Source organism: Diabrotica undecimpunctata, chromosome 2 (genome assembly GCF_040954645.1).
Source record: "Diabrotica undecimpunctata isolate CICGRU chromosome 2, icDiaUnde3, whole genome shotgun sequence".
In the NCBI taxonomy this organism is placed as follows: Eukaryota; Metazoa; Arthropoda; class Insecta; order Coleoptera; family Chrysomelidae; genus Diabrotica; species Diabrotica undecimpunctata.
The window spans coordinates 47918258-47936332 of NC_092804.1; the positions used below are offsets into that span (position 1 = coordinate 47918258).

An 18075-nucleotide genomic window follows, 5' to 3' on the forward strand; every position below is an offset into this window, starting at 1 on the left:
AAATACGTTTTTGGGTGCGATATAACTTCCAGTTTTTTAATATCTTTCTCAATATTACCAAAGACCCTATCAGCTGGCAAAAAAGAATGGCCTACCACCGGAAAAATTACCTCGATGTTTTGTACATGTGTTGGTGCTCTTGATGAAAGCCATTTGCAACACATTCCAATTAGCGTAGTGTTCTTATTTTGGCCACTGCAGCCATCTGCCATTAGTCTAATGGTGGTTACTTCTGGGTGAAAGTCAATTTTGTTAAGCCTGTCAAAAACGGCGGAAGAAATTTCGTTGGAACCTTTTCCAAATTCGTCCTCTGTCCAATAATACGAAAATACATTTTTTTCAGTAAGCTTTGATTGAGAGGTTCCCTGGACTATGGTAAAATTATATAAATACAGTTGCCTAGAGTAGTAGGCACTTTGGTCGGGGACCTTAGGAAGTACAAGGTTTTTTTGACAATCAAAAGATAGTGTTATCAAATCATGTCGTGACTCTTTAAGCAACTCAAAAAATGCATTAGCCCTTAGCTTATGAATTTTTCTTTCAACAATCAATTTTTTCTTCTCTTCTTCATCCATAGATCTTTTAATTTTTTCTGCAAACTCAATGCATAGGGAACACATATCCGTACGGGGAGTAGTAAAGCTAAGGTTGTACTTAGTATTAAAAATCATTCTAAAGTATGATGGGTAAATCAGAAGAAAGGTAGCGCATACGTGTGGAAGAACGACAATAATGCGATTCAATACTTTTAAAAGTATTAATAAATTTTTGAACTGATTCTTGTTTTCCTTTAAAATTTGAAGTTTTTCTGTCACCGCCTCTTTTTTCCTTTGGTGCTTCTCCTGTTTTTAAAAATGATTTCATAATGTAGGTGCGGCGATGTTTCGTAATATTTAGTATGTTTAAAAAAGCTTTCTGGCACACTGGAATATTTTGCTTTATTACACTATTCCGTACAAAGCATTTCACAGACGTTGTTTTTGCTTCATGTCTAAAGTTTTTTGGACGGTGACGTTTAGGTAGTTGAACTGTACAAAATTTTAGAATAAAGGAATCTTGACTAAGCTTGTCCTTAACTGCGTAAAACGCATCATGAAAACACTTGATATCTCTCATTGTTAGAGAAGAACATTGATAGGCCTTCGTTTTGTGGCCGCAAGTAGGGAATTGTGGTAACTGTGATGAAGAGTACCTGAAAAGATAACATATTTCAAAAAACTAATTATAATACTGACCTTATAAAATTAACAGTAGCTTGAACAAATCATTTGTTTTTTTTATTAGTTTTTTATAATATGTAAAATAGTTTTAATAATAAAATAAATCAAAAAATTATATGAATAAAATCTGAATACGGATGACATGTGCTCTTAAACCTAACCTTTCGAGTAAAACTAAAATTAAATTTTAAAGAACGTATCTCATTTTTTTCCGCACATTTTGCTGCCATGTGGACGGATTGCGAATTCGTTTGCGAGCTTTGTTGTTTTCAACAGGAGTTGTAATAGTTTCCATTTTAAAAAAGTAACAAAATAAAAAACAAACAGCTTGGCACCTTGGTTAAAAAGAAACTACGAGAAATTATAACGACAGCGACTCCAGACGACTCCTAGTGGTATATCACATGGTCACTACGAGGATTCTCATTGGCCAAACAGGACATTGCCGATTTTGATTCTAAACCGTTCATGGAGATTGCCGTGTTTGATTCTTAGGCTAAATTTATATGCTATTTTATAGGCGGATAATGCCGTTTTTGATTCTTATTCTCTTTATTTATGTATAGTGTTTTAAAATACGAACAATTTGGTAAAAAGTGGAGATTGCCGACTTTGATACTAGGACCCTCATAGATATATATATATATATATATATATATATATATATATATATATATATATATATATATATATATATATATATATATATATATATATATATACTTTTAGTTACTTCTATAAAGTCTTCGCTTGCTTGTTTCGTCTTCAAGTCCCCCCATATAGTTTTCTTTTCAATTAAATCAAATGCTGTTTCCATGTCTATCAAGCTTACGTATATTTCTTTATTTTTCTTTAAGGCATATTATGCTCTATTATCTGTGGCATACTGAATATATGGTCTTATGGTCCTTTTCTGAATCCGCTTTGTACGTCCTCTAGTTTATGTTTTATTTCTATCCCGATTTTTCTTTCTATCACTATTTCGTATAGTTTTGCTGCTACACATGGTAGGGATATGCCTCTATAGTTCTAAAAAACTTCATGTGCACTGGTACAATTATTGCATTTGACCATTCACTTGGTAGTATTTTTTTCTTTTATATTAGATTTTGAATAGATAATAATCTTTTCTTTGCTTTTTCTCCTATATATTTTAACATACTCCTCGCTAGAGATGGCGGTTTTTGACAAAACACCGGTTTTCGGTTATACCGTTTTTTTTGGCTTAAGGTTTTACCTGGCGGCTATAACCGGCCAAAAACAAACGGTTTTCGGTTTTTTTAATCCAATAGGTTACAAAGTTACATTTACAATACACTTTAGTTTGCGATACTTCATTCGGCTCGATATCAATATGATCAAAATTAGAAGGTACTATCGAAAGAACATCAATATCAATATAAATAAAACACAATTTTTAATAAAACCATTTTATTCTATTAATTATTATATTTATTTATTATTTTATCATTATTATATATTTATTGATTATTATTAAATATAATATAGCGTAAGATTAATATATACATATTGCAATAATATACAATAAAAGTATAATATAAGTAAAATGAAGTAATATTTTAAGTAAAAAAGTATAGGTTAGAAGGTTACAAATAGTTTATATTATATGAAATGGATTTAGCATTGTGTTGGCCAGTATTTTTCATGAAGCCTATTGAGAAAAACTCGTTCATATATATATATTGATCGGTTAAGCGGCTTCTCTCATCTGACACAATATCATTCAATGATGACACCAGTCTCTCTGATGCCACCGAACTTCCGACCAACGACATTTTTTAGCTATAAAAGTCAAGCCTGGCATACAGGTTCTGTTCTGCTCCCAGAATAAAAACGGATCACTTAATCTCGGCAGAAAAGGCTGCTGCAGATATAGAGTCAGTTCATTTGGAAAAGAACTTTGAATCCGTGTGTCCTGAGAACTTGAACTGGAATCACCGTTCACCAACTCCAGATCGTGTGAAGACCAAAGAGGGTTTGATTTTAAACTCACTTTGGCTTCTTCATTCTGGAAGGAGCAGGAAGGAGAAAGTTTTCCAATTTCGGTAAGGTATGTCCTAACTTCCGAGCCTAAATTGTATGTAAATTGATATAAGGTTGAATGCTCAAATAAATGAACTTTGATAAAATGAAAGGCAGATATCGAGCACAGTTTTATTAATTAAATCTTGCCCAAGTACTTTCGCCTCCTAGAGCATCTTCAGGGGCATTTCGTCAAATTTGGGCTATCCAACAGTCGCAGAATGTCGTAAACATAAAATTAAACATAAAATTGTACATAACACTACACTAACCAAGCACAAACAGTTTAAAATTATTTAAAAAATAGTCGAAGCTACATTCTAGTCGGCAACAGGAGAGATATTCTCTCCTGTTTCCCCGTTTCCTGTTACCCCAACCATTTCAACTTATAAAAAATTTCCCAGATTCTTTCAAATGGGATTTAAAAATAATAATATGAACATAAATATTTTACTTAAAAATAAATTGGATAATGCAATTCATCTTTTATTTTTACTACCATCAAAAAAAATGTATCATGTATTACTTTTAACACGTTTGTATATTTGTATAATAGGTACATTTTAACTCATTTAATACTTCCTGTATGGGTGTATCGTTTTGAAAACGTAGGGAAATCCTTAGAGATTCGTATTCGTAATCGGTACCCAATTTCATGGTCAGAACATTAATTTTGGTAATCAGAAAAAGCCATTCACCCACTTTCAACGTCAAGAGTCAAGTGTAAGAAATAAATGATGTACCAGATCACTTTTTATGTAAATATTATGATTACAAATACCTTTTTAACGAAATATTATAAAAAAATTTGTTTCTGGCTGATGTGAGTTTGCACTTTCAGTTTGCTTCTGTATTTATAAAATAAAATAAAATTTGAATTATGGTTTTGTTTGGAATAATTACTTGAGAATAATAATTATCATTGGGATCCAAAATATTACCTAACCTAATCCTAATCACCGTACAAACCTAACAACCGGTTTTTACTTTAAAAATAAAAAACATGTTATAACCGGGACAAAAAAACAACCGATAAATCCGGTTATTGCGATGTAAAAAACCGGTTTTCGATTAAAACCGGTAGGTTTTTCCCATCCCTACTCCTCGCTTCCAGGAGCTTTCCCAGTCTTTATCTTTCCTATTGCTTTCTCTAGTTCTTCTTCCTGTATAGCTTCTATTTCCTCTGTGATTTCTTCTGATCCGCAAATTACGTTTTTTCATTTTGCTTTTCTTTCCTTTGTTTTCCGTTCAAAAATTGTTCGAAATCCACCTTGTTCTATCCAAGTGTTCTACCTTTCCATTATATCCTAGTCATTGCTTAATATTGTTTCGTTTTTGTTCATTATTTGTTTTAGTTTTATTTCTTTGTTGCAAGTTTCGGGGAAAAGGGCCATAAAGCAATACGTCGGACAGATTTTAGAAATAAAAAACGTCTAAAAACCGGCATCTACAGTTCTTGTAAGGTTTTTGAAAAAATCGGTCGTTTTTAAACAGAAATCTGTTCCAGTATCCTCGAGTAGATGATATTACAACACGTATGACCGATGATATCATTCTGTTATTACCAAAGCCAGACATTGGAAAACGCGGGAAAATTACCATTTCTATGGTTTTTAATAATTACTCTACACAATGAGGACCAAATGTTTTTAGTATTATATATAGTGTTAGGTACTAAATATAAAATAGTTATGACTAACCAAAGGTTTTGTTTAAAACTATAAAAATTGAGTTTTTTAACTTTTTTAAGGTTTAAATCTTTTTAAGTCACTAAACATTAAGTATATTCTTCAGTTAAATATATTTTCCTGTTAATAAAGACGTTCAAAGAAGAAAATGTCCTTCTTTGCATTACGTTTGAGTTGGCAACTTTCACATGGATCAAGACAAATTAAATTGAAAAAAAGCGTTTCAAGAAAAACGCATTTGCTCTATATTATTTACAAATATTGCTAGTAGCGTTTTCAATACCTGAAATACACTTATCCCAAATATATGGGGCTAGTGCGTACTCAGACTCATAAAAAAAATTGATAATTTTAGATATTAAAAAAAAATGGTTACAGATACTTCATCATAAGGCCCAGAAAAATTAAACATTAGCATATTTCATGAATTATATGTTTGACAACATTTTAATTCCGAACAAAGTATTTTTTCAGACGCACTTGCCCTAAATTACCTATACAGATTTCAAGATCGATATAAAAAATGTACGAAAACGCAGTGGCAAGTTACATCCTAGAAGAACTCACAACGAAATTTAAAGATTGAAACAACAGAAAAATATCAATTATAGGATATGATTATCTATGATGGAATTATATAAAACAGTAGAAATGGTTATGATTTAAGAATAACAAATACACTTACCACATGAATACCAACAAAAATATTTGGGACCTCACGATCACTACACAATACGGAGAAATGAAGATCCCAGCGAACAACAATTTATAATATTTTTAAGTTTATAACACGTATATATATAATTACTTTTTGATTGCGATTTTTTTGCCTACTTAAAAAATTCTATTCATTTTTGTTATATAATTATACAACTATTTCTATTTGCATTTTACAGATCTCATCAAGGGTTCTTAATTAATGTATTGATAGGTGTAAAAACCATTTTTTCTTCCTACTAATAAAATGGTTTGCGTTTATACCTGGACATTGGTTATCATGACTTGAGTTTTATTTATTTTTTTTGCGATTAAAAATAAGGTTTTTTTTTTATTTTAATAGTATTGTAAATAAGTAAATATAATTTCTACATTATTTTTGCTATTTATAGCACATTTACTTGTTCCGGAAAACACTGCAAAGACATTTGTCTGAGTGAACAGTCATGTTCATTTTTTGTTCGCTGGAAGCCGTCTATTCTAAACTGGTCATACTGCAGCCCATGGGCTTATTTTGCATCTTCCATTTCCTCATAATACCCATTCGAGGATTATGAAACCCTGTACCAGCTTATATATGTTCGGTGGATGGGTAGCACATATTTTTGGAGTCACTTCTTCCTCGTCTTAGACTGGTATCTTCCAGCGGAGGTTAGCAATCATAATAGCTATTTTTACACAAAACAATGGATCTGCATTGATACCAATCACGTACTTATTACGTGGCCTAGGTATTCCAGTTTTTTTGTTTGTGTAGTGATGATTAGTTCTGTTTCTTTACCAACCTCCTCCAGTACTTCTTTATTTGTAATTTTATCAGTACACAGTCTCGATTCTTTTTAAATTGTATTTTTTTAACGTTTAAGTCCCAGCTCCATATAATAATATTGAAAATATTATAAGATCGAATGTAGTACGTAGTCTGATTGTCAAATTAAAATTTCTGCACGTTAGGAGTGGCTTCATTTGTATAAACTCCCAAAAAGTCCCAAAAAGTATTCCCAAAACTCCCGGAAACGAGGTAGATACCGTCTGCCCTTGATACCAGGTAGATCGAAGACCTTCGCCGACGTGATATTCGTGTTCAGCGACCCTCAAAACCGCCGAATAGCATAATTAGTCGTATTTTACGCAATATTTGCCGAGTTAAATTTTTTAAATTTGCAACTCTGGAAAATGCATTTTTTAAATGCAATTTTTCATTTCTTCATATCATTAGTTCACAAAATTTCCTGAAGTTCTCACGAATGGAATGCACCAAACTGCATCTCAATTCGTCTTACGGAGCCGATTTTCTAAGGTTGCCCCAATTTTTGTGCTTCATTGCCTCGACTACATGATGAGTTGTATACAGAGAGTTGTTACAGAAGACCACGAACATTTCACGATAATACGTGACGATTTTAATGCCAAAATAGATATAAAACTGATCCAGCTAAAAATGTACTTTTTTTTAATGGTATAGGCATTATTCATTCAGACATAAAAATGCACTTGGAAATTTTGGCACACTGGCTAGAAACAAAAGCGTTAAACTGGATAAAATACTCCTTAATTTCCTGTTAAGATTTCCCAAAATTTACACTAAAGTGTTCATTGACACTGAAAGTTAAAGTATCAAAAACCATATAATTTTAGTTACAAAAACTTCTATAATATGGAATATAAAAAACCCAACAGGGAAAACCTACCACCAGTCTAGAAATACGCAATAACCGTAGCCATAAAATTGCTGGTGATAAAGACAATAAAATATTTTCTAATATTCTTGTTTTATAATACAGTATAAAGTGTATATTAGTATATATAGTACTAAATGTATATTAATCGTGTTATGATATTTATAATCTAACAAAAATGCATAATGATTTTGGTGACCTACGCCACTGAGGAGTTGAAACTCGCATTAGATATTGGAAATTATTGTTTATTTATTTAAATAAGGAATGCCTAACAAATTGTTTAGCAAGATCGTAATAAAATTAATGCTCAGCACATCCATTTTCACTTACGATTTTATTGTGATGTCAGTTACATTTGTACGCTCTTTGTTCTTATGGGTTACCTACATCGATGAGTCTAAACTACTTTTTACCAATGCCGCGTACAGATAGTAAAAACCAAGGACTGTTCTTAAATAGTTTCCCAACAATAAATTCTCTTATATGATAATTACCATATAAGTTTTTGCAAAGGCAATTTAAGAAATGATTTATATAATATAATATAAGTATTAATAAGACTAACGAAGACTTTAAAGAGAAACTAGAAACCAAAACATTGTTTAAGCTGAAGTTAAAAAAAATAGAACATTTTAACGGTTTCGTGTTAAATAGCTTTTTTAAAAGAATACTTCTTCTATAATTTCAATTTCAACTTCATATAATTTATGATCTTGATTATTAGAAACAAACCGACAAGTAGGTAAGTCATTTCTTTTAATTAGACCTGAAAATTTAAAATATTTAAGATTTGGGAATGGAAATACAAAATACTTCCCGAAACGTCGTTATTGACATTTTATTGTGTGTTACTTGCTGATGCAACCGGTAGGCATTGACAATTGCTACACCAACTACTAACTCGATGGCAAATTTACGATACCATTTGACCCAGAGTCTGAGAGATGTGTTATATGCGTATTGAGAGAAATAAAAATTACTAAAAATTTGGATTACCTATAATGTCAATATAACTTTTGTGATTAATATACTCAATAATGAATTTAGGGTTCTGCATATCTTCTGATTTTTTATGCACAGAAACCATTTCAGGTAAACACTTGTTTGTCAACATTGCGACGTCTCGTTGGTCTTTCCACTTTGTTACAAATATACCAGTATTGCTTTCTTCGGAAACAATTTTGACCTTTTTTAGTCTCTTGTTCATGACATTTTTCGGATTATTTTTTCTGTTAGTACGTAGGATACTCAATACGTATGTTTTATGTTTTAGCAATTTAAGAGCCAACTTTACAGAGGAATAGTAGTTATGTACACAAACTGTTCGCCCCTTTCCAAGTAAATACGTTGTCAAATCTGTTACTACTTTTGTTCTTCTTCTTCTTCTTTAAGTTCTATCTTCTATGGAAGGTTGGAAATCATCATGGCTATGAGGACTCTGTTGACTGCCGCTCTAAAAAGTTCTGCACTACTACTTTTTTTGGGACAGTATAATTCTCAGCATTAGTGTTTTTTTGCCCACAGTATACTTCTAAATCATACAAATAGTCACCTTCCAAACATAATTTAAATAATTTAATGCCAAATTTGTGGCGTTAATTGTTAATTTATTGTTTAAATTTTAATCGGCCTTTAAATGGTAACAAAGTTTCATCCATATATAAAAATTATGATGGTATAATAGGTATTTGAAAATTTTTTCGAGCTTTGACAAAAGGTTACCAATCTTATACAACCTGTCATTGCTTTTCATAACAGCTTCGTCGTCAGCGAATTGACAGTTCTTTAGAAGTAATTGAATACATTTTCTTGACATTAGCTGACAAAGTTCATTTTTATATATGAACTTTTTGGATCAGTATGAAGAAATTGTAGGAGGACGAAGAAGTCCCATCCACATTTTTAGCCCCAAAAACTTTTCCATTTGTTCTGGCGTTGTATCTTTCCATGATTGTATGTGTGATCGACGTTTACCTTGAACCTTTTGCTGCGGGGCATATCGATTATTTCCGTTGGTAAATAGTACAATTAGGTCATCGGTAATCACAAGTTCAACTACGGATCCCTGGATTTTCCTCAGAAAATACAAAGGTTTTTAAATTATCTCCGGTAACAGGCCCGCTTGGTTAATTATTGTAACATTTCTACAATAATCGTAGTATTATCGTCGTCAGATTCGAGAAAGACTGTATTTTGCTCAATAACATCCCCGATAGACTTTTCAATATCACATGTATTGGCATTTAGGTTTGAAATTTGTTGTACATTATTAGGAAAAAAAACTGTTTTGACAGATCCGCTTCTGCTATTGGCTTATCAGAACTAGCTAAATCTGAATCACTTCGCGCGCATGTCCGCCATTTTTTTTGTATTTTTTTTAAACGAAATGGTTTATGAAGAAGCTAGTAATTTTATATCATATTTATAATTATTTTAAATGAATTCTTGCAAAAAATGTTTGGCTAGTATGGATCATCAGACAATGTTCTTAACATACTCTACGTGTTAAGGTTGGTACTTCTACTAAATAAAGTCACTGCAGCTCAAAATAGATCAGTTGACATCAGACCACCATTTTATTTGCTAATATTGGCAAGCCAGGATAAACATCTGCTTCCAGGACCTCTATTCCCCTCAATCTTACCTTGTAGTGTAATAGTTGTATGGTATATATATGCGTCTATTAATATAAGTTGGTAGCACCACATGTAGAATGCCTCGAACTGTTTTTTGGCAACTTCTGTAAGACTTTAGCTTTCCACTTCGTAGAGGAGGCCACGAAAGGCGTAACATCCAAGAAATCTTATGCGTATTATATTGATACTTAAATATCGGTTACAGAGAATCTTCCCAAGATCATTAAAAGAACTTCTGGCTTTTTCAGTACTTCTAGAGTTTTTATTTCGTAACTATAAGCTCAGGTCTCCTTAATTATACAGTCCAGGTAGCATATTTTCTCCACTCTTTTTAACGGTGTATCGTTTATTGTAATTTGGGTGTTTCTGTTGGTCTTCTTAGTTATGAACAATATTTTTGTCTTCCTAGAATTTAGTTTTCGGCCGTATTTGTAACATGTAACATGCTCCAAACATTATTCATTATTGTTTAAATCCCCTGCGCACTATAAACCAGCATTACGGTATCGTCTACATGTCTACTGTTTATGAGCTGGCCATTTACTGTAATACCATTTTATGATTCTTTTGAGACTTCTCTAGAGGTCTAGATATTTTCAGAAAGTATATGTTAAATAGTATTTTCGAATCGCACTGTTGCTTTTTTTTATATACATATATATATATATATATATATATATATATATATATATATATATATATATATATATATATATATATATATATATATATATATATATATATATATATATATATATATATGTAATGATGTATTGTTTGTGAATGATGAGCAATGAGTATTTTTAATAATATAGGGTTTTTATCGCGGTTCTCAAAGAATTAGTTTGTAAGTACTTTTTTAAATTATCTTTATTATATCTATTATGAAACACACATATATATCTAACCTAGCCAATGTAAATTTAAAATAAACTATCTTTAAATTGAAATTCTTATAAAACTAATTAAATTCTATAGACAATGTAAAATTTAAACAAACTATCTTCAAAATTGAAATTGTTATGACACTAACTAAATTATATTAACAAAATGTTGTACCTTTCTGTCACTGAATGCCTAAATGAACTGTATTCCACTATATAGATTCTAATCACTACTCAATGTCTTCCTGCTTCGGTTATCCTTGTTTTTGTGAAATTACTTTTTCCAATTATCAGCTTCCACCAATTTAAAATATATTTCTTCTTAAGCATTTATAAACCACCAAGCAAACCAGCAAACAGCATTTATTTTTATTCTTCTTTTCAATATATCAATATCCAATCACCAAAAATATTATTTAATTTTAATATTCAATTAATACTTCTTCCATTATCATCATTTATACATAACATAATTTTTAATCTTCAATAATATTTTCTTTATACTGTTTCTTAATCTTGATTTAACTCACTATATTGAACAATTGTAACTGATTGACTGCCTCTAACTAATTTTCATACTAAAACTGGCCATCATAGTAACTGTAACTCATAACTGATTGACTAACTGAATGGACTTCTTACTAAACTGCTGACTGACCTCTTGAATCCAAATCACCTGGTATTTATATCTTTTTGGATGTTCCAGAACCATCTGGTAAGAAATCATGTTCGATTTGTTCCATTAAACACATGTCTGAATTTTCTGGAAACAGTATATGTTCGATCCACAGACATAATCATTATTCCAGAATGTTCGACCGTAAACAAAGGTCAAATTCTGCATTCTGGAGAATTCGTTAATTTTCTATTGATAATTTTGTTGACATTTAGGCTTTTCAGATCAGAATAAACACTTAAATCAGTAACTATATATAAATTAAACATTTTAAACTAACATTATTATTATAACCCCACTTATATTCCTAATTATGAATTTCTATCTGTCACTTTAAAGAGTATTTTTGGTTGCCTAGTCACATGGCTCACTTAAATATATCTACAATATTATAATTATTAAAATACAACTTTTATTGTATTGCCTGGGGTTATTTTTACATAAATACTTAATAAAACAAACTTATCAGATTAAAGAAACAGCTGTAGCTACATACTAGATAATTAATTATTTTAAAGAAATTGTCGTTATTAAAACTCTTAAAATAGTAAAAAAAACCTTACCACGAGACTGTTTTTACTAACAACTGAGACTTTCAGTTTCACGACTGAGGGTGTCAGTGGCAGACGCAGTAGTATATAGTATACTGCAACAAACTTAAGTTTGGGAATATGACTCATACTTCGACGATGCGCAGTGAATCGTATGTACTAGTGTTACCATGGAAATGACCAGTGTACTGCTTGCCAGTGTCGTAGTTTGAGAAGTACGTATCGCAGAGAGTGTTTGACATGTTGATTTGATCGTGTTGGATATTTTATTAATTTTTTTTTAGATTAGTGCTTAGTATATTGGTAGTAGTAATTAGTGTATTATTAAGTCATTTAGGGTATCTATAGTGTTTCTAATTTAGTTATTTAGTTACTTAATAATATGGCTCCTAACAAGACAGGAACAAATAAATCCATCATACTTTTGAACAGATTCTCTTCAAATCATCTCGAATAAACTGCAGGTAGCGAAAATCCAAAGACAATGCGAAAATCCGAAGACAATAGGAGTGTCATAATGAAAAGTTATGATATTTGTTCAAAACGAATACAATATTTAAAGCAGTTAATTCAATTTTGATCTGAGGGTACACCATAAATTAATCCAATGAAAGATATAGTATAGGTACACATCAACCATAATGCACCATATCACTGGACAGATCAAAGTGAAAAAACTTTAAAGAAACCAATTTCTAAGGGCAAAAGGCTGATTATCGTTCAGGCTGGAGAAGAGACTGGATTTGTACCTAACGCTGTGTGCGTTAATATGCGTGTGAATTTTTAAATCCGGCGCATGTTTATAATTAAAAAGTCAATTGTTATAATAATAACAGTAATGTAAGCCATAATTACATTTAAAATTTCATAGTAAATCAAATTCTATTTTTGACAAAAATTTCATAAACAGCTTATTAACGACTGTCTACGAAACTAATAACGAGTTAAAGGACATTCAGCAAAAATATACAATGATTATTTTTATTTTAATTCGCCGAAAAATCCTCTAAAATATTTTTTACGATAATTTTATGACATTTTTTCCATCTGTATATATATTATATTTTGAGCTTGAACATCATGGACATCAAGGTCTTAACTTGCCTCCCTATCATCCTGAGTTAAACCCTATAGAAAAAATATGAGCTTTGATAAAAGGTACAGTAACAACTGATAATACAACATTTAATATAAATGATGTTGAAAATATAGCAAAAACTAAATTTTCAGAAGAAGTGTTATTAGAGGAGTGTATTAATATATGTAAACACGCGCAAAATTATAGAAACATTTAAATCGAAAAAGAACATTTGTTAGACACTACGCTGGATCACTTACGCAATTTGTTTTTAATACTGGTTTTACCGAAGAAAGCTTTTCTTAAGATGAAGATTCAAATTCAGGAATAGAGATCTTAGAATCATGTGAGGAATCATATCTAACTAAATAACTTCTTGTTTAGACAAATAAATATATTACTTAATTAGTTAAAATAAAGTACTTATTTTTTTTGTATTATTGAAACCCTTCCTTCGGGGTAATGTTAATAAATTGTAAGTATTGAGGAATTTGTTATTTATTAAAGTACTCCTAATATTTTACTCATTATTTTTCGAGTGCAACTGACTATAAACTTCATAATGATTAAGAACTATGAAAATAAAAATTAACAAATTCATTGTTAACGTAATTGGATATATTTGTGAAAAATTATTTTAAATCTACCTGTTTCCGCCCGCCATTTGCGTTCCGTTTCACGATTTAAATGTACCGCAATAAAACAAAATGTGACTTGGCGCGGTTTTTAAATTTTAAGAGGAGACTGTTTAAATAATTTGAGGACAGCATTTGCATATAGATATTTTGAATAAAATTTTATTTTTAAGATATAATGGTGATGTCTAAAGATGCTTAAGTACCAGTTTCTCTATGTATTTTTATATTTTTTACTTACTCATTAACGACAAAAAAAATTAAATACTTATAACAAGATTTGTAATTCTGATAAATGGACGTACCAGGGGACTGCCCGGAAACAAAACAAAAGGTAACGAAAACAGAGAAAGTTTTTATAGTGATGTTATATTACTTTTTCTCCATAGTAAAATAACGAAGCGAGCGTCACAGAAAAAGCGCCACGAGACGATGTCGCGCCATGTTATGGCATGTTGGGCGAACCATACAGTCTGTAGTCAAGAGTATGACCCCGAGGTATGAACGGGCACACAAAATATATTAATACTCATACGCTTATGAAACGCACCTGGCGAATTATAAGGGCCTTCACATTTCACTCTTTGTCAACTTGTCTTAAGTGAAATGACTTTTATCTTTCCTATCAGCCTCTCTTGGCTAACCCTTGTTTCTTCTGACCCTGAATGGCTATTAGTTGTCCGAGGGCAGACGGGTCACTATATTTCTTTCTACGACATACTCTTGACTAAGGGAGAAACCCCTAACAGAAAATCCTGGTCCTCCTTGTAGGGGGTTGGGGCGTAGGGCCTGCTCCTCTTCACCCGTAAAAAAACCCACTGCAAAAAATTTTAAAATCCAGCCTCGGAACATGGACGGGAAAAAACGAAGGCGACGGATACGGACGGAAAACGCACAAGGACTTTGAATATAAATACATGGAATATCCAAGGGTGGAGAACCAAGTCAGATGAATACATAGGAGAAGTAAAAAAAATAAAATCATCTATCACAGTGTTAACCGAAGAGAAAGACAAGAGAGCACACGCAGGGGTATCAATACTGATAAAAAATGACTTAAAAGGAAACCTGAAAAGCTGGGAACCAATTAATGAAAGAATTAATAGATTATCTGTTACGTCGAAAGGATGCAATTTCGAGATCATTTGAATATATTATGCGCCATCAGAAAGTGCATCCAAAACAGATAAACAAATATTCTACGAAACCTTATCAGAACTCATTGAAAATATAAATAGCCGCGTAGAAATTGTACTGTTGGCAGATTTTAATGCTTGGATAGGAAAAAACAAATCGACAAAATAGTAAGTAAATACGGACATGTAAAAGTAAATAAAAATGAAAAACATTTAATCCAATTCTGCGAACAGTACTCTCTGAAAATCTTAAACGAACTCTACAATCATAAAAATATACATAATCATACCTGGGTCCAACCAACGAGAAACACCGAGTCAATTTATAGAATGTGTTATCACAAAACAAGAAACACACATACAAGTTGAAGACGTAAGAGTGTTAAGAGGGCCTGAGTGCGGAGCTGACCACTATATGGTAAGATCAAAATGTTACCTACAGTATTGACTGCAACCGCTACATCGAAATGACAACCAACCAGCACAATCCACCCAAATATAATATTGATCTGCACTGCAAAACGACTCAAAATCATTTTTATATAAGTTACGGTTTAGCCAAAAATTAACAAACCTGATCTACTCTTCAGCCCAGAATACCTACCAAGAGATAATAAATTAAGTCAATGAAGTAGCTTATGAAGCACTCGGCACGATCCAAAGGAACAAAAAGGATACTTCATTATGGTGGACAAATGACATCGCTAATGCAGTAAACAACAAGGAACAAGCATACCAGAAGTGGCTGTAAAAAAATGACTTAGATGATAGACGAACATACGCAAGATCAAACAAAGAAGTAAAAAATCTAATAACTAAAGCAAAAAATGTTCCCTGAGAAAGTAAATCATTCGCTGAAGATTGCTTCGACAGAAAACGCTGGAAATTAGAATGCGAGAAACGGTACCAGCTGTAGAAGACACGCCAATTATATATATATATATATATATATATATATATATATATATATATATATATATATATAAATATATATATATATATATATATATATATATATATATATATATAATTTGTTTAAAATATAAATAATAAATAAATAATAAAATTACTTTTTAATAATATTTTAAAAATATTATTAAAATTTTAAGAATACAGAGAACATAGTATGAAGGTTCATGATCGTCTAGAAAACCACCCACTGTACCACCTTTTTTTTTCAATCGAATTTTTCAGCGAATCATAATTTTTGTTTGTTTTTTTTTGTTTATTTAATAATTGAAATAAAAAAAATTTTATTTAATTTTGTTTATTTAATATTAATTGTTATAGTTAAGTACCTTACTTCATGAATGGTCTGACATTCACTCAAACCTTCAGTTAACAGTAAGAGTAACAAAGACTCGTTAGAAAAGTGTACTGTTCACCTACGAAAATAGTTAAAAATTGGGCAACATAAAATATTTACGATGCCTCTTAATGTTTTGGTGTATCATAAAAAAACTATAAAATTTTACTTTATGGGCATAATCAAATCAATTATTTCAGATATTAAAACTGTATGATAATAAATATTTATTAGATAAAGCACAATAGAAAAAAAAGGATTATAAAAAATTAGTAAACAGTGATATAAAAAGCGTGGTCAGTCATTTAAAAACTATAATAAAATGCAAAGTGACAAACTGACGATAGGTACAACTACTTTTTCTAGTTTTATTTGTCAAATTATCTAGGGGTCCTTGGTGATGTTATTGTTTTGCGCCCAAGTGCAATATGTACTTCTACTTTTGCTACTCTACTCGTTTTGTGTACCATAAAAGAACTGTTAAATTTTATTTTTTGTCTGTAATTAAATCAATTATTTCCGGTATTAAAATTATATGATGGTAAATACATAAATCAAAAATGTCTAAGGAACACAATTATTATTCCACTTTTTTCAATATAAACTTGAAAACTTTTTTGTTCATACATGCTATTTGATTTGAAAACTTGTTCTGTACAAATCAAGACGTACCATGTAAGTTAATCTATCAATTGGACAGTTTTATTAAGGCAAAAGCGACAGCGCCTTAAATTCGTACGATTAATTGCTTCAAATTATAAAGAAATAGTCCTTCAAATTTTAAAGATAGTCTGTGTTTACTTTAAAATTTTACCTAAAACAAAATTATTACACGCAAAGATAATCATCGAGCATCTGCATTTAACACATGTTCATATGCCAAATGCTGTAAATATTGTTGTAGCTGGTCGTGATTTCGAGATTGTGGCGTCTATATGAACAATTTGTCACTAAAATACATGGAGGTCGTCAACGTAAAGATACTCCTCGAGAGGATCGGTACGTGGTAAGATTAGCTCGTCGAAATGTGCGTATAACTGCACGTGAACTCTATGGGGACATTATTACTGTATGTGACCAAACTTTGAGGAATAGATAACATGAAACTGACCTGCACACCAAACGTCCATTGAGAGTTCCCATATTACGTCGTGCCATGGACATCGTGAACTTAGATTAAGGCAAGAACATGTGTGCTGGGACTTACAAGAATGGGGTTCTCTGCTATTTACAGATAGTTAGGTTTTGTCTCTACCTTGATTCAAGAAAAGTGAGAGTTTGGAGAGGATCTAGTTGACAAGAGAGACTCAGGCCTGTATAGGATGTTCGTCCCTGTAGTGGTCTACAAGTTATGATGTGGGCTGGAATCATAATATCATGAAATCCGTGATGACATTCCCGGTATATCCAGAGAATTTCAAAACTCGTTTGGATAATTTACGGCTTCGTCTTCATTAACAATACTGTCGATTGATTTAAAATATACCACATCCACTAGTAACAACTGTTGAACTTGGAAGTTAATTTTGTTAACATCAGCATTTTTCGCCGCCAAAATTACGCGCTCAATGCTAATTATGATTGAAGTAATTATTCAATATAGCCGAAAAGACATTTACAATTAATTAAGTCTTAACAAAACTGCAGAAATTGTCTAGAAGTATGATGCATTGTGTATTTGGATGCAGTTTTATTTTGCCGTTTCCAATAATAAATATTAACATTTTGCAATAAAAACGATTGTGTTAAACATGCATATGTTAAGAGGGAAATAACCAGTAATATCTGTCTGCCTGTAAACTAACAATTATTCATTACTAACA

General features: G+C 31.2%; 1 protein-coding gene across 5 annotated transcripts in view; it reads right to left on the reverse strand.

Annotated features, from left to right (window-relative positions):
* LOC140434504 (very long chain fatty acid elongase 7-like) overlaps positions 1-18075 on the reverse strand; it is a 354979-nt gene that overhangs the window by 163776 nt on the left and 173128 nt on the right. Inside the window, exon 1 of one of the 5 annotated variants that reach the window (XM_072522822.1) lies at positions 5637-5711. The exons of the other annotated variants lie outside the window; for them this stretch is intronic. The gene's annotated coding sequence lies outside the window, so the exon portion shown is untranslated. Of the gene's footprint in view, positions 1-5636; positions 5712-18075 lie in introns of those variants that run through there. 5 annotated transcript variants of the gene reach the window in all.